General features: G+C 43.6%; 1 protein-coding gene and 2 long non-coding RNA genes across 4 annotated transcripts in view; 2 read left to right on the forward strand and 1 right to left on the reverse strand.

Moving 5' to 3' along the window:
* LOC146398068 (uncharacterized) overlaps positions 1-16,891 on the forward strand; it is a 76,814-nt gene extending 59,923 nt beyond the window's left edge. The window contains exons 2-3 of one of the 2 annotated variants that reach the window (XR_014821000.1): positions 13,243-13,451; positions 13,874-16,891. This is a non-coding gene — a long non-coding RNA (uncharacterized LOC146398068). The remainder of the gene's footprint in view (positions 1-13,242; positions 13,452-13,873) is intronic. The other variant, XR_014820999.1, reaches the window with a different exon arrangement.
* Positions 1-21,924, forward strand: part of LOC146398066 (uncharacterized) — a 1,038,644-nt gene that overhangs the window by 342,895 nt on the left and 673,825 nt on the right. The window lies entirely within an intron of this gene.
* Positions 5,048-21,924, reverse strand: part of LOC110256164 (uncharacterized) — a 132,595-nt gene continuing 115,718 nt past the window's right edge. The window contains exons 4-5 of the transcript XR_014820996.1: positions 10,788-11,067; positions 5,048-6,915 (exon numbers count right to left, since the gene is read on the reverse strand). The gene's annotated coding sequence lies outside the window, so the exon portion shown is untranslated. The remainder of the gene's footprint in view (positions 6,916-10,787; positions 11,068-21,924) is intronic.

Genomic DNA, 21,924 nt, shown 5'->3' on the forward strand with positions numbered 1-21,924 from the left:
GTGGTCAGTGGGTTGAGGATCTGGCATTCCTACAGCTATAGCTCAGATCTGATCCTTGGCCTGGGAACTGCACATGCTGCTGAGTGGCAAAAAAAAAAAAAAAAATCACTGTGTCATCCTGTTTAATTTTGATGAAACTGATCCTTATTAGAAATGAATGCCCTCTAGGACTTTTCTCTCAAAAGAAGCACCAGGAGCCCCAGGGTTCAAGGACAGAATGCAGCATGCAAACGTTTAAGTTGAGATTTAATGGGACCAATATTTTATTAGTTTTGACATTGTTAGTACTTGGGTTACAAAGTTGCATCAGCTCTGAGTGGTCTTATGAGGACTCTCTGAATAGAGTCCTCAACCCTTTTTCTTTCCCAGCAGCCAGTTATCTCGGTGAACTATTCTGTAGACCATGGGAGCTTTTCAGGAACACATAGGTGGTCTTCTAGCTGGGACAACTGTATATGTTCCTTTTCCCTGTAATGTTTCTTGCAGGATAAAATCTAAGCAATACAAAGTGTAATAATGAAAACAATGGCTCCCATTTATTGTGTACTCTTTACAAATGAGTCAACACTCATTTAATTCTCAACAATCCTGTGAACTAGGGGCTGCTATTACACCCATTTTATAAATGCGGAAACTGAGATTTATAAATAACATGAGTAAATTGAGAAACTTGCCCAAAGTCACACAGCTAGGAAGTAATAGAGTGGGAATTTAAAAACCTGTGCCTTTTCTATGGGTTTAACCACACATCACATTGTTTCAGTTTGTCAGTCTTTTAGCATAAATGATAACATTTAAATTGTTTAATTTACAGGCGTTGCCCTATTAGAAAGCCTGTGTAAAGGAAAGCTGTTAGTAATTCACAGCCATTTACATTTCACAAGACTCGCGTTCCATTCCAAGAAATCAGGCTCATCAATTATTTGCATTTGGTAACATGTTAATTATACAAATAATTAGCCTTGAGACTAGACATGAACATGAAAGTATAATGAATAGTTTTGCTAATTGCTCTTTTCTGTTATGGACAGTCCTTGATCTGGAGTCTTAACAGCTCCAGTATTCAGCTTGCTAAGTTTTCCTCTTTGTGGAGAAGTCCAGATCAGGCATGACAATCTGATTTCCTCTGTCATGCCAACCCTGGCCTGTGGATTATGCCTGTTGGGAGCATTGTGTTGAGAAACATTCTGGGGGGAGGTGGAGGGCCATCTGGGGGCATCACATTGTGACAGATGAGTCTAAGCGTGGGCCGCAGCAGGTGAGTCAGATATGTGCTATCTCTGGCCTGAGTGTTGAGAAACTTATTTCAGCCTTGGGGGTCAGAGATTCATACTTTCTGCTCCCTCGAACAATCCCACAGATATGCTGTTTTCAGGGGTAGGATTATAAAAAAGAATTGGGGGAGTTCCCGTTGTGGCACAGTGGAAACAAATCCGACTAGGTACCATGAGGTTTTGGGTTTGATCAGTGGGTTAAGATTCCGGCGTTGCTGTGAGCTGTGGTGTAGGTTGCAGACGTAGCTCAGATCTGGCATTGCTGTGGCTCTGGCGTAGGCCGGCAGCAACAGCTCTGATTAGACCCCTAGCCAGGGAACCTCCATGTGCTGCAGGTGCGGGCCTAAAAAGACAAAAGACAATAAAATAAAAAGGAACTGGACATGGAGTTCTCTTGTGGTGCAGCAGGTTAAGGACCTGGTATTGTCACTGCAATGGCTTGGGTCACTGCTCTGGCACAGCTTTGATCTGTGGCCTGGGAACTTCTATATGCTGTGGGTGCAGCCAAAAAAGAAAAAAAAAAAAGAATCAGATGTAGATTTGTCTGAAAGAAAAGCATATGTCGCCTTACACAAATTAAAACATCCTAAGTGCCCTAAAAGCAATAATAGTGTGACACAAGGGATCAGAGGAGAAAAGAGGTTATTTGTAGGAATAGGACGGCTGGGGCAGAGATGGGTCACCCTTCTGAGGTGAGCCTTAAAGGGTGGGGGCTGAAGTGAGGAGGGCTTTTTTGTCATTTTGTTTTCCTTTTCGGGGCAGATGATGAATCACCTGCTGTAACAGAAAAGAAGGAAATGTGAAACAGGGGTGTGTACAAAGGAAGAGTTCAGTGTGGCCAGAATGTAGGAAAATAAAGGAAGGTAGTGTTGGGAAACAAGGGCAGGCCCAGGTGGTGAAGGGCCTGGGAATACCAGATTAGGAATGTTCTAGAACAATGTCTCCCAAGGTGTGTCCACAGGATGTTCACAGTTTTTACGTAACCAAAGGATCCTGTCATCGATGAAGAAAACATATTAAAAACAGATTCCTACACTATGGGAGTTTGAGCTTTAAAAATGCTACTGTACACTATGAATTTCCAAGAGGGACATGCAGTTTGTAAAAATCCCAAACTTAGTGGTCACAGACATTTTTTTTTTTTTTTTTGGAGCATCTCAGATTAGCCTTCTGCAGGAGTTTTATGAAAGGAATGATACCCACAGAGCACACATTCAACATGACCTGCTAGTTGACCAACTGACTGATCTTCTAGGAATCTATACTAGTGTTGCAGAAATAGGGAGAAAATCATTTGCCCCAAAGGAGGACCAACCCCCCCTCCCTCCCTCTCTGTTACCCCCTCTGCTTTATTGTTATAAAGATCTCAGCTGTACCACTCTCACTCCTGAGGCTCAGATTCCACCCCCCATAAAACCTTGTCTTATCCCAAGGCTTTGATGGTACCCCCCCTTTCTTTTTAATTTTTTTTTTGTCTTTTTAGGGCCACACCCACGGCATATGGAGGGTCCCAGGCTAGGGGTCTAATCAGAACTGTAGCCAATGGCCTACGCCAGAGCCACAGCAACACAGGATCTGAGCTGCGTCTGCAACCTACACCACAGCTCATGGCAACACCAGATCCTTAACCCACTGAATGAGGCCAGGGATCGAACCTGCAACCTCATGGTTCTTAGATTCGTTAACCACTGAGCCATGATGGGAACTCTCTCCCCCCTTTTTAAATTTAATTATTTCATATTGGAGTCTAGTTGATTTACAGTGTTGCTAGTTTCAGGTGGACCGCAAAGTGATTCAATTATACATATAAACGTATATCCATTCTTTTTCAGACTCTTTCCCCATGTAGTTTATTACAAAATATTGAGTATGGTTCCCTGTGCTATACAGTAGGTCCCTGTTGATTATATATAGTATATATATATATATGTCAATCCCAAATTCCTAATTTATCCCTCTCTCCATTGTGTCCCCTTTGGTAACCTGGTAACCATAAGTTTGTTTTCAAAGTTTGTGAGTCTATTTGGTAAATTAGTTCATTTGTATCACTTATAAAATCAGATTCCACATATTAGTGATCTCGTATGATGTCTTTCTCTGCCTGACTTACTTCACTTAGTATGATAATCTCTAGGTCCAACCATGTTGCTTCAAATTACATTATTTCATTCTTTTTATGGCTGAGTAATATTCCATTGTGTATATATATACGCCACATCTTCTCTAAACATTCATCTATTGATGGACACTAGGTTGCTCCCTGATCTTGGCTATTGTAAATGGTGCTACAATGAACACTGTGGTGCATGTATCTTTTTGAATTACGGTTTTCTCCAGATATATGGCCAGGAGTGGGATTAGCTGGATTATATGGAGTTCTATTTTTATTTTTTTAAGGAACCTCCATACTGTTCTCCATAATGGTTGTACCAACTTACATTCTGACCAACAGTGTAGGAAAGTTCCCTTCTCCATACCCTCTCCAGCATTTGTTATTTGTAGACTTTTTGATGATGGCCATTCTGACTGATGTGAGGTGATACCTCATTATAGTTTTGATTTGCATTTCTTTAATAACCAGTGATGCTGAGCATCTTTTCCTGTGCTCTTGGCCATCTATCTCTCTTCTCTGGAGAAATGTCTGTTTAGATGTCCTAACCTTTTTTTAATTGGGTTGTTTGGTCTTTTGGTATAAAGCTGTATGATATGTTTGTATATGTTGGAGACCAATCCCTTGTCAGTCAGTTTGTTTGCAAAGATTTTCTCCCACTCTATGGATTGTCTTTTTGTTTTGTTTTTGTTTTTATTACTCTAGGAGGTGGATCCAAAAAGATATTGCTGCAATTTATGTCAAAGAGTGTTCTGCCTATTTTCCTCCAAGAGTTTTATACTATTCAGCCTCATGTTTAGGTCTTTAATCCATTTTGAGTTTATTTCTGTATGTGGTGTTAGAGATTGTCCTAATTTCATTCTTTTACATGTAGCTGTTCAGTTTTCACAGCACCACTTATTGAAGAGATTTTCTTTTTTCCATTGTATATTCTTGCTTTGTCACAGATTAGTTGATCACAGGTGTGTGTATTTTTGTTCTATTGATCTATAGTTCTGTTTTTGTGCCAGTAACATGCTGCTTTGATGACTCTAGCTTTGTACTATAGTCTGAAGGCAAAAGCTTGATTCCTACAGCTCCATTTTTCCTTCTCAGGATTGCTTTAGTGATACAGGTCTTATATGTTTCCATACAAATTTTAAAAAATTCTGTTCTACAGTTTGGAGATACCTTAGAAATCTATACATAGAATTTCCATATGACCCCACAATCCCACTCTTGGGCATATATCCGGACAAAACTCTACTGAAAAGAGACACATGCACCTGCACGTTCATTGCAGCACTATTCACAATAGCCAAGACATGGAAACAACCCAAATGTCCATCAACAGATGATTGGATTCGGAAGATGTGGTATATACACAATGGAATACTACTCAGCCATAAAAAAGAATGACATAATGCCATTTGCAGCAACATGGATGGAACTAGAGAATTTCATACTGAGTGAAATAAGCCAGAAAGAGAAAGACAAATACCATATGATATCACTTATAACTAGAATCTAATATCCAGCACAAATGAACATCTCCTCAGAAAAGAAAATCATAGACTTGGAGAAAAGACTTGTGGCTGCCTGATGGGAGGGGGAGGGAGTGGGAGGGATCAGGAGCTTGGGCTTATCAGACACAACTTAGAATAGATTTACAAGGAGATCCTGCTGAGTAGCACTGAGAACTTTGTCTAGATACTCATGTTGCAACAGAACAAAGGGTGGGGGAAAAATGTAATTGCAATGTATACATGTAAGGATAACTTGATCCCCTTGCTGTACAGTGGAAAAAAAAATTCTATTCTAGTTCTGTGAAAAATGCCACTGCTAATTTGATAGGGATTACATTGAATCTGTAGATTGTTCTGGGCACTATAGTCATTTTGACAATATTGATTCTTTCAATCCAATAACATGATATATCTTTCCATCTGTTTGTGCTATCTTTGATTTCTTTCATCAGCATCTTATCAGTTTTCAGAGAACACATCTTTGCTTCTTTAGGTAGGTTTATTCCTAACTATTTTATTCTTTTTTGTGATTTTTCCTTAATTTCTCTTTCTGATTTTTTGCTGTCAGTGTATGGAAATGCAAGAGACTTCTGTGTATTAACTTTGTATCCTGCAGCTTTACTGAATTCATTGCTGAGCTTTAGTAGTTTTCTGGTAGTATCTTTAGTATTTTCTATGTATAGTAGCATCTTTAGTATTTTTTGTGTATAGTATCATGCCATCTGCAAGCAGTGGCAGTTTTGCTTCTTCTTTACCAATTTGGATCCCTTTTATTTCTTTTTCTTCTCTTATTGCCGTGGATAGGTCTTCCAAAACTATGTTGAATGAAAGTGGTGAGAGTGGACATCCTTGTCTTGTTCCCATTCTTAGAGGAAATGCTTTCAGCTTTTCACCATTGAGTATGAAGTTAGCTGTAGGTTTGTCACACATGGCCTTCATTATGTTGAGGTAGATTCCCTCTATGCCAACTTCCTGGAAAGTTTTTTTTTTTTAATCATAAATGGTGTTGAATTTTGTCACAAGCCTTTTCTGCATCTACTGAGATAATCATATGGTTTTTACTTTTCAATTTGTTAATGTGGTTTATCACACTGGTTGATTTTCAAGTACTGAAAAGTCCTTGCATCCCTAGGATAAATCCCACTTCATCATGTGTATGGTCCTTTTAATGTATTGTTGGATTTGGTTTGCTAGTATTTTACTAAGGATTTTTACATCTATATTCATCCATAATGAACATACAGTGATGGCCTATAATTTCATCTTTTTTGTGGTATCTTAGTTTGGTTTTGGTATCAGGGTGATGGTGGCCTCATAAAATGAGTCTCAGACTGTTCCTTCCTCTGCAATTTTTGGAAAGAGTTTCAGAAGGACAGATATTAACTCCTCTCTAAATGTTTGATAGAATTCGCCTGTGACACCATCTGATCCTGGACTTTTGTTTGAAACGGTGATTTTAAAACTTCCAACAATTTCATTACTTGTGATTGATCTGTTCATATTTTCTATTTCTCCCTGACTCATTTTTGGAAGATCATACGTTTCTAAGAATTTGTCCATTTCTTCTAGGTTGTCCATCTTATTAGCATCTTGTTGCTTGTCATAGTCTTTTATGATGCTTTGTATTTCTGCAGTGTCAGTTGTGGTGCCCTGTTTTGAATCTCCTGTCATCTTGGATCCCAGACATGCTGCCTGCCTTGCCCTCGGCTGCCTGATGCCCTAGTCCGCCTGGACTCTTTCATAGCCACTGCTCTGACCTCCACATACTTTGAGTGCTTCTGGTCCTCCTGGTAAACTTTGAGATATCCCATCTCCAGGCTCTCACAGTTCTGAGATGACTCTGCTCTGGCTTCTGCCACTTGTGTAGAAATGAAGCACTTGTGCTCCATTCTGGGGAGCTGGGATCATGCATGTCTAATAAACACCCTTCTTTAACCTTTCCTGGTTGTAGCAGCTTCCAGGTGAGATTCCATCATTTTGTCTGGGAGGGATGAGCAAGCAGACTCTAAACTTACTTAATTATCCCCTGTGGAAGAGAAAAATTTTAACAGTGACACATCTAGAGCTCTATTCCCATGGGGCTTGAGTCAATTGGGCAAAATTAAGTAGAATCACACAACAATCTAGAAGGGGCTGTGAAATCTCTTAAGTGTTTACAGATCATCAGGCTTTGTTGGGTGTTTAACAAGACGCCACTGGGGATGAGATTAAATGAGGCTGGATGAGTGGACAAAACCTTGGCAGATATAAACTCTGCTGAGAATAAGGGCATGACAGGGAGAAAAAATACAGAAGATGAGAAGCTGCCACTCTGAACCAGCTCATATGACCCAGAAAAAGGATTTTGGATTCAGTCCAAGAGTGTGTAGCAAAGATTTTGGGCCCCCAGTTTGGAGAAATTATTAGGAAGAGTAAGGAACAAGGCCGCAAAGGAAATATGACCTTTGTAAGGAATGTGCAGCTCTGGTTGATGCATTTCAAGTGGTCAAGGGACGGAGGTGCTTCTGTTTGAGGCCAGGATGACAGGTGACAGGGGACATGCTATCATCTAGAAAACTATGAATGGTACAGATGAATATAGACAAAACCCCACTTATTAGAACTAGGAGGTATCCTGAGATAGTCTCAAGATTCCAAGCAAGTAAAAAATGGTTGCTAAATGTATAGAATTCATTACCCCTCCCCCTCCTGCAAGAAGGAGCATAGGCTGAAAATAGAAATAACTTCCAAACTGCTTACATAACGTTGTGGCTGCTGGAACTATCATGGATGACTGAGGGAAATGTGATGACTGAGGGAAATGTGATTATTGTGAGATAATAGGGAGGCCAATTGTGTCTTCCTAACAGACAGCCTTAGCCTCACTCTCAGCATCAGTGGAAAAGATCTTGGATTAGACCACATGTGCCAATCTTTCTTAAAAAAAAAAAAAAAAAAAGTGCTGGAGTTCCCATCGTGGCACAGTGGCTAATGAATCTGACTAGGAACCATGAGGTTGAGGGTTCGATCCTTGCTCAGTGGGTTAAGGATCTGGGCGTTGCCGTGAGCTGTGGTGTAGGTCGCAGATGCGGCTCGGATCCCGCGTTGCTGTGGCTCTGGTGTAGGCTGGCAGCTATAGCTCCGATTAGACCCCTAGCCTGGGAACCTCCATATGCTGCGGGAGCGGCCCAAGAAATGGCAAAAAGACAAAAAAAAAAAAAAAAAAGTGCCTACATGAATGCATATATTGTAATATTATCAGGTGCCTGCCTTATATTGGGAACCTGGCTAGGCCTTTATATACATGACCTTTAATTCTTACAATAATGCAAGAGGTAGTAACAATCCCTATTTCACAGATGAGAAATGGCTCAGATAGGGTTCCCTAACTATTCAAGGTCATACAGCCAGTGAAACAGAGGAGCCTGGATGCGCTTAATGGTAATCCGACCTCTCATATCACCCATTTCTTACATTTTCCTGTCCTTCATGGAGAAATTTAGCCTAGGACTACCAGCCCCAAATCCTCCCAAATGATGCTTCTATTCTTTGTTCATTCATTGCTAGTCATTATAGGATCAGCCCATTGGTTCATATTCCTGAAAAGTTCAAAGTACCCAGAGGGAAAGAGGACACTTAGAGTTCTGGGGCTGAGACATGAAAGGGAATAAGAGAGCCTGATAGGGGCCAGGAGTCCCTAGTGGCTCAGAAGGTTAAGGATCTGGCATTGTCACCGCTGTGGCATGAGTTGTATCCTGGCCCCAGAACTTCTGCATGCCACAGGTGCAGCCAAAAAAGAGCCTAATCGGGGTCAGCATTTCACGTGTTCTGACATGTAGCTGTCACAACACCCATTTTGATTTGCATTTTGGAGTTGAGAAGACTGAGTCTCAGGTAGAGTATGTAAAATGCCTCAGAGCCCATAGTGCACAGGTGATATATAGAAACCAAGTCTGTCTAATGTCAAAGCTATGTCCCTTCCATCTCTGCTTTCCTTCTATAGGGAGGCAACCTCAGAGATTAGCTCCATTGTTACAAACCTCAGGGGGGCCTCTGCTCTACACCAGGTCCACTGCCTGCTAAGTCTCTGCTGGGGGCGGAGGGTTCCATGCGCGCAGAAATTCTGGTTGGAATGGTCTGTTGGATGGATGCTCATCAGTCCCACCCTTTACTTTGTCCGCATTTTTCCTGGTCAGCTAGAGCGCTTGTTTTTAACAAGTCAGATGGCTCTTCGGATTTCTCTTAGGGTTTCTCGATGGGCAGGCGGCTTCTTTGTTGTTGGGGGGTGTCCTTTGCATCATAGGTCTAGCAACATCCCTGGTCTCCACCCACGAGGTATCAGTAATATGCCCTCCCCCAGTTATGACAACCCCAAATGTCTGCAGATCTTGCCAAATGTCACCTGGGGTGGGGCAGGGGGTGCAAAATTACCCGTGGTTGAGAACCACGGTGGTCATTCAACAATTGGGGGGCTCCATGGTCTCCTTGCCTTTCTACCAAAAACCCAACAAACCAATTCACCCCTCCCAAGAGCCAAGGAGGAGAGGTAGTCCAGGGACACCTGTCAGGGGTAGCCTGGCTCTTCTGGTTTGGGGGAGAGAACACAGCACACAGATTGCTGGCCCTGTACTTACTTGATGCCCCCATGAGATGTGAAAAATGTAGAGCTTTCAATGTGCAGATGGCTCGTGCTGCTTAATTACCAGCCGAAAGCATGCTAACATTTTCCTCCCTCTCTCTGCCTGCAACAGCCCGCCAGGAGCAGCGGAGGCATTAACAACAGGGAGCGGTTGCCCTTTCCCGCATCCTTATCACACACTAATTATTTTATTCTAAAGAGACAAAGTAGAGAGAATGTAACATATGATTCTGATGACACTTTAAAAAAAAGAAAACTGTCTGCTTCTCCTAGTGACTAGAGCATAGGAGCTGGTTGCTAAGCAACTGGGAAACTGCAGACTCGTGTACTGGCCATGCTGGTTTCGGAAATGAGCCATAAAAGGAATTCCCCAGTGAGAAGGGATCCCATACCCTTGCCCGGTTGCCATGGACACCATACATAAGTGATGGGTCCTGGGTTATAGGCCCTGCTTAAGAAAAAAAGATGTTACCCCTGCTCAAGTCTCGGTATGAGAAAGGTATGGAAGCCTTCTTCCCCTATGTGATCCATGCGGGCACATCCCAGCCCCTTCCCCACGTGCTCCCCTGAAAGAGAGGTCTGAATCTAAGTGGCTGTGACATTCCATCCAATTTCAGCTCTGCTCTTATTTAATATGTTCCAGTCTTTGCTAGTGTTGGAAGGGCGTCTGCAATCTGGAGAGCAAATTTTTAAGCAAGCAAAGATGCCTCGGGTGGCAGACAGGCTGTCTGTCTGTCTATCATCCACCCCTGTTTGGGGGCCACAGAGTGCCCGGATCAGGCCCAAGGGCAACTCTCTCCGTTCACGGGTTGTATTGGAATTGTGCAAAACAAGAGATGAGGGGAGAAAAAGACAATAGCCGTGACTCCAAAATGAAATTGGCATGTCATGCGGAGGGAGGCACACAATAGGCCACTGCAATTCTGTCAGAAATTAGAAACAGACTTCAGATAATAGGAGTGAAAAATGTGAGGCAAATATAAAGATGTGGCGCATCACAAAGATGTACAGGAAGGGCAGGGCGGACTGGGCTTCCTCCACTAAAAGATGGAACAGACAGGCCTCGTTGTCACCCTACAGACTGCACGGTTACAGTCCGGAGATGCGGGACACTAGACTCTAACCCCCAAGGCCCAAAGAGCAACAGCATGCGCTCAAGGTCACAGAAGACACACGTTACCGAGGGGTGGTCAGGAAAGGAGAGCTCGGCCTTTTTCATACTGCTGCCGGACAAACGCCTCCCCAAACCGAGCAGCTTAAAACAACAGTAATGATCTTACCGTTTCTGGGGGTCAGGAATCCAGGAGCATCCCAGCTGGGTGCTTCAGACTTGGGGTCTCTTACAGGCGACGGTCACGATGTCGGAGGGGCTGTGTCACCTCAGGGCTCCCCTGGGGGAGGCTCATGCACGTGGCAGTTGGCAGAGCTCAGGTCCTTCCTGGCTCTTGGCTGGCGATTTCACTTCCCTGCTACGTGGGCCTCTCGGTAGGGCAGTTTACCAGATGGCAGCCAGCTTCCTCACAAAGAGCAGCTAAGGTGGAAGCCACAGCCTTTTCTAACCTAGAAAAAAAGAGAAGTGATGTCTCATCATTTTGATCATACAGTATCCTTCAGAATTGAGTTACAAGGTCCCGCCTGTACCACAAGGGAATGGAGAGCCCATGAGGGCACAGAGCCCAGGCAGAGGGAACCATTGGCCCTGGCAAAGACGCCTTCCACAATAGCCAAGTGTTCCTCCAGGATCCAAGATAGGAGAGGGGAGAGCAAGGGAGCCGAGGAAGGGGCAGCTAGGAGAGGCTTAAGGGAGGGGGCAGATAACAGGAGGAGCAGAAACCAGTAGCAGAGAAGAGAGAGAGAAATTTGTAGGGTGGGAACAGGGAAATAGTGGAGAAAGGGAACCGGGGAGCTGGAACAAAGGACATCAGTTGTAAGAAAAAGAGAGAAAACCGTTCCTAGCTTTGGGCACCAAAACCAAGCAAACAGCAAAGAGAGTGGAGGAGCTCCCGCTGTGGCACAACAGGATCAGCAGTGTCTCGGGAGCGCTGGGATGTGGGTTCATCCCTGACCCGCACAGTGGGTTAAGGATCTGGCATTGTGGGAGCTGTGGCTTAGATCTGATGCCTGGCCCAGGAGCTCCATTTGCCGTGGGGTGGCCAAAAAAAAAAAAAAGAAAGAAATAAAATAGAGTGGAGGATGGATGGAAAATGAATTAAGAGTGGAAACAGGGGAAGAGAGCTGGGAAGCAAGGAGCAACGAGCTCAGGCAGACAGTGCGGGCCAACAGGGAGAAAGTGTGAGAGCCAGGAGGGCACTGGCTCCCGTTCTTCTGCCCACGGTGCCTTGCACTGTCTTGAGCAGGTATTCAAAAACCTTTTTGGCACCAAGCATTACTTCTCTGAAGCCACTGAGAAATTCTGCTGCCTTATTAGCTTCCCGGGAACTGCAAAAAGACTGGTTCTCTTCCCCCCTTCAGCCCAGCTCCTATCTCCCTGTTTGACTCTGGGCCAATGACTTAACCACGGTGGAATGTGGGGTCCTTATCAGCAAGTAGACAGGTTGGCTGGATGATCTTTAAAGTTTTTTTTTCCTTAGCTCTGAAACCTCACAAATTACATATCAGGGACTAGAGTTAGAAGGCAGAGTAGGAGTGGGCAATAGATCTGATTGAGATACAGGCTGCCGCTTAGGCAGATCTGATACCGAACTGTTCTGGATTCCATTTTGCCCAGAGGCCAGTCCCTCAATATGCCTCTCAAGGGAGGTTCAGCACCCCTCTTTCATAGCAGCTGTTTGCAGTGGAGACTCCATGAGCTTAATTCTCCTCAGCACCAAGCTCCCTGTCTGATGCTATGTCAGGAACTTAAAAAGATTCATCAGCCTTCAAAACAGGAGACCAACCAGGGCACGAGTGGTTCAGCTGCCAGAGTGCCATTAGGAGTAAAGACGGCAGCAGGACTCACCAGGAACATGAGGTGCCAGAGCCTCCAAGATATATCATGGGAATTAGGAGGCCGGGGTTTAATCCCGCTTTTCAGTTGTCAGTTTTGGAGCTGGTACCTACTAATAAAGAACAGCAAGGAGTTCCCACCATGGCACAGTGGTTAGTGAATCTGACTAGGAACCATGAGGTTGCGGGTTTGATCCCTGGCCTTTCTCAGTGGGTTAAAGATCCGGTGTTGCCGTGAGCTGTGGTGTGGGTTGCAGACACAGCTTGGATCCCGCGTTGCTGTGGCTCTGGCGTAGGCCAGTGGCTACAGCTCCAATTAAACCCCTAGCCTTGGAACTCCATATGCCATGAGAGTGGCCCAATAAATGGCAAAAAAGACAAAAAAAAAAAAAAAAAAAAAAAGAACAGCAAGACCTACCTCTGTTTGGCCCCTGCCCACTTGGGCAAGTTGCAGGTGGTCTGCCTGCCACACCATGGTCCATGAGGTATCTAGGAATATATGCAGGCACTTTCAAAAAGCATCTAAGAGGCAAGCCTTTGCTCATCATGGAAACCCACTGATGGTGGAATAAAAAGCTTGAGAATAAAGGTTCTATGTTTGTTTCAGTATCCTCCATCCACTGAAAAAGATGGATGGGAGCACTTTGAAAAGGCTTGATATTAATTGGTTGTGGCCGTGGGTTCCATCTCCTAGTATTTCTGCACTAAAAAAAAATATTTTGAAGGAAATACTCCACTTTCCTAGTAAGTCTCTAAATGCCTTTTTTTTTTTTTTTTTTTGATTTGCAGGAAACGCACCTAGAAGACACTCACCAATAAAGAAGTAATTCTCAGGAGCAATGGAGAGCCTACCTCCTCACATGTACTCTAAGCAGCTACGTGTAGCAGATGTGTTGGTGTCCTGCCCGCAGCCACTTGCATTGGGCTTGGCTTCCCAGTGCCAGCACACACTGGCCAAGAGCTTTCCTGGATTTCTACAGCCCCTACCCATCTAGGAGGTAGAGTACTAGGATATGATCAGCCACCCCCAGGGACTGAAGGAGCCAGTATATAAAACCCCCAGGTTCCTCGCCCTCAGGTGGTACAGGATCTGCGGTGTGTCTTGACACTGTTCCCTAGTGATCCCTGGCAGGACTGAGCCCCGCTTGCCTAAGCAGTCACCTGCTCCATGACGACCTCATAGTGACTTCCTTCCCTTCCCAGTGTCACTTTCCATTCTCCTACTGGTGTTTCCTGGATATCATTTGCATTTAATCCTTTATCTCAAGGTCTGCTTCAGGGTTAACCCAAATTTCTGCTAGGGCAATAAGGAAGGAACAGAAAAAAAAATGATTGTTATTTAAAAGAAGGATTTCTATAAGCAGTGTGCTCCCCTGGTGCAGTTAAGAGTTTCTTTACAGCTCATCACCTTCCTTTACAGAATATGCTATGGGATAGATTGGGTAAGAAGTGTTGCCAACCAAAGACCCCTAGACCTGAAGATGGAACAACTCTGAAATGGTCACGGAGGTTGCTAGGAACACTGACTCAATTTACAAGACTCCCATTTACTCACAACTCTCCTGGCAGGAGAAATGCAGGATGCCTGCTGTGACTACCAACTGCAGCATTCCTTCAGATGCATGTCCATGGAATCCTCTGGAAAAACATGTTGGGGACAAGGGTCTGTTCAGAGGAGACAGTGCCAGAGCTTGGCGGTCCCCACACGGGATCATCTGGTTTGTCTCCAGCAGCATCTGCCCTTGTACCAAGGAGCGGGGGAAGGGACAGCTGAGACATCATAACTTGAAGGGCAACTGAATAGGAAGCAGCTTACAGCATGTGGGCTCCATATTCCTCAAAAAGCTCATAGCATAACTGTCAAAAAGTGGCACTATGAACCCAAATTATAAGATAATTATGTTCAGTCCCAAATTCAACCAAATAAAGGTTATTTGCTCGCCTGCCCTAGTGACCATCTCACAAGGGGGAGAAAAATACCACACAAAAACAAAATGTAAACTTGCAAAGCGGTAATGAAACTGGCCCAAAGTTATTCATTTCATGTCTATTTTGAAAAGCCTTTGATAATACCAGCCATTCCCTGTAAAGTTTCTATTCTCTTGCTACAATTCCCTTCTGGAGATAGAAAAGGTTTGGCTGCTCTGCAGCCATTCCATTTAGGGAGATAAAGTCCACGTTCTTTCCCAAATTTAAGTGTTTTTCATTCTTAAAAAAATTACAGAAATCCCTGACCACCTCTATCCAGCTAAGCCTACCGCATAGGCAGGGCTTAGTAGAAGTATCAATCTGAATCCTTCGTGTTTCGAACAATAAAATTCATTTAGTGGTCTTAACAAGGTACTTAAATGGAGCTCAAAAGCCTTGTCCACAAGGTGCTGAAATATTCCTCAAAAGTAGAAGATCCAGCCAACCGTCTTAGCAATATTCTGAGGTTTCAGAGCCTGCAGGCCAGGTGGTCTCCCTTTGAGGTCTCCTGGGTGACACCAAGAAGGCTGAGCAACAATTAGTCCTTTAATATGGAAAGACCAAAGGGAAAAGAAGAGTAGTAGAAGGTGAGGAATGAAGCAAAACAACAGGAACGGAAGAGAAAAGGAAGGCATGAAATAACAAATGCTTCCACCAGCAGCTCATGGCCCTAAAATAAAGATGGGCTGGCCCTCATGTAGAACCAGCCTGTAAAGTACTGAGAAGCTACACACACAAAGCCCTTCCAATTTACCCACATTGGTCATTCTGACTTACACAATTTATGTTCTCATTTTATGGACTAATTTTAAAGAGAGAAAGTTGTATTATTTGAAAGCAAGTGCATGATCTTGATAACGTCCACGTGCTTTTCATGCGTCAGTTTTAAAACTGTAATAACTTGGCTTAAATGGACAAGGGACATAATCTACAACTGTATTTTGGGCACTTGCCACCACTGATGTGACGGTCACTAGGTTTACTTTGCCTCACGCGGTTTACTTTTATATACATGGTGGCCATTCTTTGTCCCAAGGCAGCATATATGCCCTAAACTTTAATACGCTGGTGCTTCAATTCCACTTCCATTCTTATCAAAAATTTCCTGAACACTTATGATAGGAAAACCACAGTGCTGAGCACTTATGTGGCTACAGTACTGAATGAGACATAGCCCTGTCTTTATGGACCTTGTCATCTGAAAGTGGAGGAAGTGATGGAAGGGAAATTAGACCCAATCAGACATATCCACTGGTAACTGTAAGACAATCAAGACTTTTATCTGCTTCAGTACAGGTTCTTTAAACCACCTCTGGCTCTCTGATCGGAGCCTTTGTCCACCCCTTATCTGTTATTCCTCCCCATATTTCTATCTAAATATCACCCATTCTTCCATGCAGCTCCTTCCATAACCACACCATCTTGCCAGACACTCTTACAGTACGTAATCTCTTTGGAACCTCTGCAGCCTTTGTGTATTCTCCTGTGATGGAAGTTATGGCTGGAGGTTAAGATACCCCGAGTCAAGACAGTCCATGCACATGTTCAGGGAGACCCTGAACACTGTGGAAACTGGCCTGAGCTGCTGGGCACCCACACCCTTTGTGCTACACAGACACTTACTCTGCTCTCATTTCTGGCTTCATTTGGGACTTCGCATGTCTGATTCCTCCCATAAGAGTTCTCCATGCTTTTTTCTGTATACTAACAAATATCAGAAAGGGAATGTAAACAATACCTTTTAAAAATCACCCCCCCCCCAAAAAAAAACCCTAAGAATAAAACTAAGGAGGTTAAAGGCTTATACATTGAGAACTATAAAACATTAATAAAGGAAAGCAGATTCAAAGAAATGGAAAGATAATCCCATGCTCTTAAGTTGGAAGAATACTGTTAAAATGGCCATATTACCCAAAACTAGTTACAGATTTAGTGTGATCCTTATCAAATCACCGATGCCATTTTTCACAGAACTAGAATAAACAATCTAAAAATGTATATGGAATGATAAAAGACCCAGAATTACCAAAGCCATCCTGAGGGGGGTGGGGGAAGCAGGAGGCACAACTCTCCCAGACTTCCAACCATACTACAACACTACAGTAATCAAAAAAGCATGGTGTTAAAAAAAAAAAAAAAGGCATACGCATCAATGGAACAGAAGAGAGAGCCCAGAAATAAACCCAGACACAATCTTTGACAAGAGAGGCAAGAATATAAAATGGGAGGAGTTCTCTTGTGTCACAGTGGGTTAAGGATCTGGCATTGTTACCAGAGCAGCCTGGGTCACTGCTGTGGTGTGGGTTCAATCCCTGGCCCAGAAACCTCCACATGCCACAGCATCACACACACACACACACACACACACAAAATGGAAAAAGATGGCTCTTCAAGTGGTGCGGGAAAGTTGGACAGCTACATGCAAATCAATGAAATTAGAACACACCCTCACACTATGCGCAAAAATAAATTCAAAATGGCTTAAAGATTTAAACATAACTAACATATGACACCATAAAACTCCTAGAAGAGAACATAAGCAAAACAAATGGTACAAATATTTTATTAGGTCAGTCTCCCAAGGCAATAGACATAAAAATAAACAGATGGGACCTAATCAAACTTACAAACTTTGGACAGCAAAAAAAATTTTAAAAAATGAAAAGACAACCTATGAAATGGGAGAAAATATTTGCAAATGATGCAACAGACAAGCGCTCGATCGCCAAAATATACAAACAACACAAGAAAAAAATAACCCAATCGAAAAATGGCCGAAGACCTAAATAGACATTTCTCCAAAAAAAGACATACAGATGGCCAAAAATACAGGAAAAGATGCTCAACCTCACTAATTACTAGAGAAATGCAAATCAAATACAACGAGGCATCACCTCACACAGGTCAGAATGGCCATCATCAAAAAGTCTACAAACAATAAATGCTGGAGATGGTATGGAGAAAAGGAAACTCTCCCACACTGTTGGCAGGAATTTAAGTTGGTACAACCACTATGGAGAACAGCACAGGTGCTTCAAAAAACTAAAAATAGAACTACCACATGACCCAGCAATCCCACTCCTGAGCATATATCCAGACAAAATGACAATTCAAAAAGATACACACACCCCTCTGTTCACAGCAGCACTATTTATAGTAGCCAAGACATGGAAACAACCTAAATGTCCATTGACAGATGAATGGATGTGGTACATATGTACAATGGAATACCACTCACATAAAAAAGAACAAAACAATGCCATTTGTAGCAACATGGATGCAACTAAGGATTCTCACACTAAGTCAGTCAGAGTAAGACAAATACCATATGATATCACTTATATGTGGAATCTAAAATATGACACAAAGGAACCTATCCACAAAACAGAAACAGACTCACAGACATAGAGAACAGACTTGTGTTTGCCAAGGAGGATGGGGGAGGGAATGGGGTGGACTGGGAGTTTGGGCCTAGTACATGCAAACTATTACATTTAGAAAGGATAAACAGCAAGGCCCTACTGTACAGCACAGGGAACTATATCCAGTCTCCTGAGATAGACTGTGATGAAAAAGACTAAAAAGAATGTATATATATGTATATCCGGGTCACTTTGCCATACAGAAGAAATTGGCACAACACTGTAAATCAATTAAAACTTTAAAAAATTCTTGTTAACGTCCTCCATGCTTTGATCAGGCTAGAGAGAGTGTGTGTGTACACACACGTGGCAAGGGGAAACAATAACTCTGGTGGACTTGGCTTCATTGCCTCTCTTGCCTTTCTGTCCAGGCTGCCTCTTAAATTCCAAGTGCAAGATTGCTACATGCCATGCAGGTGTTGATGCACTTGCACACCTCCATCAGCCCTGCCCCTTGACCAAGGACAGGATGGGTCTGGTGACTGTGAAGATACACTGTGGCTGGCCTGATAGGAGGGTACGTCATGCTGGAAACCCTGTCCCTGCAGATTTGGGTCCTGTAGCTCCCACCTCACCCCCTTTACCCTGATTTTAATGGTGATAGGGATCAAATGCCCAGGATCTTCCAGTCTGCTATTGCCAGAATCAGTGCTTGCCGATTACCCAAGGGTCCTCAAGAGACACCTCTGGCCTGCGGCCCAAGTTCCATGGGGGTAGTAAGAACTCTTCCTTCTTGGAAGTGCAGCCCTCAGCACAGACCCTGGTTAAAAGCATCTGATTCTTATCAGAGGCTGAAGGACAGGTTTTACCAGAGTTCTCATGCCCAAACTTGAAAAGCAAGTTCATCTGCCCCTTTACTCCACTCACTTGGGGTTCCATCCTATTCTTGAGAGAAGGTCAAATGCTCTCCCACTATCATGACTTTGGAGATCACCAAGTGGCCTAGTGACCACTGGCTGCCGGTCACCAAGGCTGACCAACTGTGTAGGTTTTCCTGGGACTTGGGACATTCAGTGCTAAAGCTGGGAAAGTCCCAAGAAACCCAGGACACATTGATCACCTTAACTAGAACTGACCCTTGACTCTTCACCCAGTTCCCCAGCAGGCATGGGACCTACACCTCAGCCAAAATCCACAGGGGGCAAAGAACTGCATCTGGAACAACCCCAGGCTGCAACTGTCCTTTGCCTTTTTCAGAACCCTCGTGTGCACACAGGATGGAGTTCATCCCTCTAGACTAGGATGGGGAAGGAGTAAGAAGGAACAGGAATGCCCATCACCACCGTGTACCTGGCCTGTATCCCAGTCTTGTCCAAAGTGGATGTTGATAGTTATTTGTAGATTGAGAAATGTATGACTGATTCTGAACTGGGCCAAGCACCAGGAACATCAGACCTTCCCTCTGTCATCCACTCCTTCCTACAAGGTCATGAAGGACTCTGTACTCACTGAGGACAAAAGGAGGCAGAGGGACTCTTTCTCCTGCTGGCACCTTGGCCCCAAACCCTGTTGTCAAACTCCAGTGGACTGGGTTGAGTCACTGGTAGGCCTCCCTCTGGCTGAAGGGGGATCAAAGCACGAATCCAAACCTCCGGTCAAACCACACCAATGTGAGGAAAAGCCACATCAGAAAAGGCCCTGTGAGCAGAGCCAAAGAAGGCAGCAGGCGTACCTAAGCAAAAAAGAATTTGCCTCAATGGCCAAAGCCAGGTGGGTCTCTGAGCCTGGGCATTGGGAATACCAGTTACGTCTGACCCCACAGACCACTCCTACCCTCATCCCTAGAAGCACTAGGTCTCCAGGCCATGCCTTATTTTTCTGGTATCCTTACAAGCACAGGATCCAAAGAGAGACTACACATGTGCTCTGGGATCTTTATTTTAAAAGCTCTACATCTATGTCCATGGCCCATTAAAATGCCCAAATCTGACAATTTATTGAGCTGGCCTTCTTTAGTGGGGAGTTGCGTTTCTTCCACTTTGGAAGCCATTATTGTGTAAGTAGCCACAGGACTGCTGGTCAAGAGCCCTGAGCTTCAGTATTTGTAAAGACAGCTGTGATCGGCTTGTGCTGAAACATTTAACTTCTCAGTTTCATCACCTATAAAATTCATTGGACTAAACTTTGGGGACTAAGGTTTCTTCCAGCTTTATGATTTATCTTTTTCTCTCACACACACACTTATTCAGCTTTATTTCTGGCTATTTACTCCAAATGCCACGCCAAACCATACTAGAGCCTGAGGCAAAAGGGAAAAGGCAGCAATACTTGTCCTCTATTTGAATATTGATATTTTGTTCATGAAGGGGTTTTTTTGGCTTTAATTAAGATTTTAATGCACTATTTAAACCTTGACTACTTAATTTTTGGTGCCCCCTTAAATTGTGTCCCCAAGGCAAGTGCCTCACTCCAGTTCCAGCTGCGTTAGCCCTTCTTTACTTCTGGGTGATGAGGGAAGAAGGGACTCAATGCCCCCCACTCTACAAAGTTGCCCAAGGTTGGCCAAAATGGTTACTGCATCATCAGTAACCCACTTATAATTTTTCCCTCTAACAATTCTTTGTGCATGAGGACCCACAGGCCTTTTTTTTTTTTTGAATCCTGTCCTCTGCCCACCCAATGCCCAGCCCAGAGTTAAACACTCTGTACAATTTGTTCAATCATTAGAACAAAATGACAAGGCACACACTGAATTCTAGATCACACCCACCCTTCTCTTGACCTTCCATAAGGCAACGCTTGGTCATGAGAATTATTTTGAAGTTCAGACAATAAAAACACAAGCAACTGGAAAACCAGAAAAGTCAAACAGTTGCTTTGGCACAATGTGAGCAGAGACTGACAAAGACAACTGGACTTTTCTGCCTCACTTTTCCCCTTTGGAGTCAAGAGGAGCCGAGGGAGGTAAGACATAGCCCAACAAGCTTCATGGGACTGAAGTTCTGAGGAGGGTCACGTTCTTTGACCTAACAAACCCAGAGATGCCTGTTACCCTTTGGCTGGAGGCAGGATCTGCCAGAGAACCTCTTCTCACCGCCCTCGCCCCGGCTTGGAATGGAGAGCAAAGGACCTAGTGTTAAAAGCCTATCTGTGCAAGGTCTGTATTCAAGGACATGTCCAAGGAATTTTCTTTCAATTAGATGCATTCAGAAAGATGCACAGCTATAAAAATGGATTCATGCCGAAGTGCTGGGGAGCCTTTGTCAAGCAAAGAAGCCACCAGTGGTGTTTCAAGTGCTATCGTTATTTGGCCACTCACGGGCTGTGTGCCCTGGGACGAATCACTTACCCTCTCTATGCTTCCTTTTCTTCATCTGTAAAAGAGGGTGTTGGACAAATGGCCGCTAAGATCCTTTCTGCCTCTGACATTATACAGGAGGGAGAGAAAGTCTGTTAAATATCCCCTCCTGTTGTCCTTCCGCCCTGCTGGCCTTTTTTTTTTCATCCAGAGTATCAAATTCCTAATTAGTACATTTCCAAACATGACGAATACAAATTTTTACTGTACATTTGGGAAGGATGGAGGCTTACTTTTTAAAGCAGAGAAATAGAGCTTGCCTAGGAGTCTAACTGAAGTCATACACCCACAAAAATCAAATGGAAGCATGAAAGATCGTGAAAATCCTGGACTCTGTGCGAGGGAAGAACAGGAACCGTGTTGGTATGTTTTAAAAGATTCTCATTCCAGTCGCCACATCTCTGTGCTTCCTTTCTGGATTTCTCCATCTTTTTCGGCTCTACAATGTGCTATTTTAAGATTGTGTTTTCCTGCTCTACAGTAATACTGTTCAGATAGGCAATTTAACTGTCATCATACTTTTTCTTAGTCTTTCAAGACCTTTCATTATGGTGAAATAATTTTAGGCACACTAAGCACAAATCCATTAAATACCTTCCTTATTTCACTAATGAACTATTGTGGGCGGTAAAAATTAATTTCATTCCACCCATGATTCGCACATATCTGTTAAATTTTTAGAGTTGAGAAATGAAGGGTGCAACTAACTGAAGGCAAACGAGAGTCTCCTCTTTCAAACATTAAGCCTATTGTTTCATGTGTGCCAAGGTGTATCCAAAGAAA

This window comes from Sus scrofa, chromosome 12 (genome assembly GCF_054392235.1).
Source record: "Sus scrofa isolate SSC_HxYL_T2T_F1_AM1 chromosome 12, Sscrofa_HxYL_maternal_Yorkshire_Landrace_v2.0, whole genome shotgun sequence".
In the NCBI taxonomy this organism is placed as follows: domain Eukaryota; kingdom Metazoa; phylum Chordata; class Mammalia; order Artiodactyla; family Suidae; genus Sus; species Sus scrofa.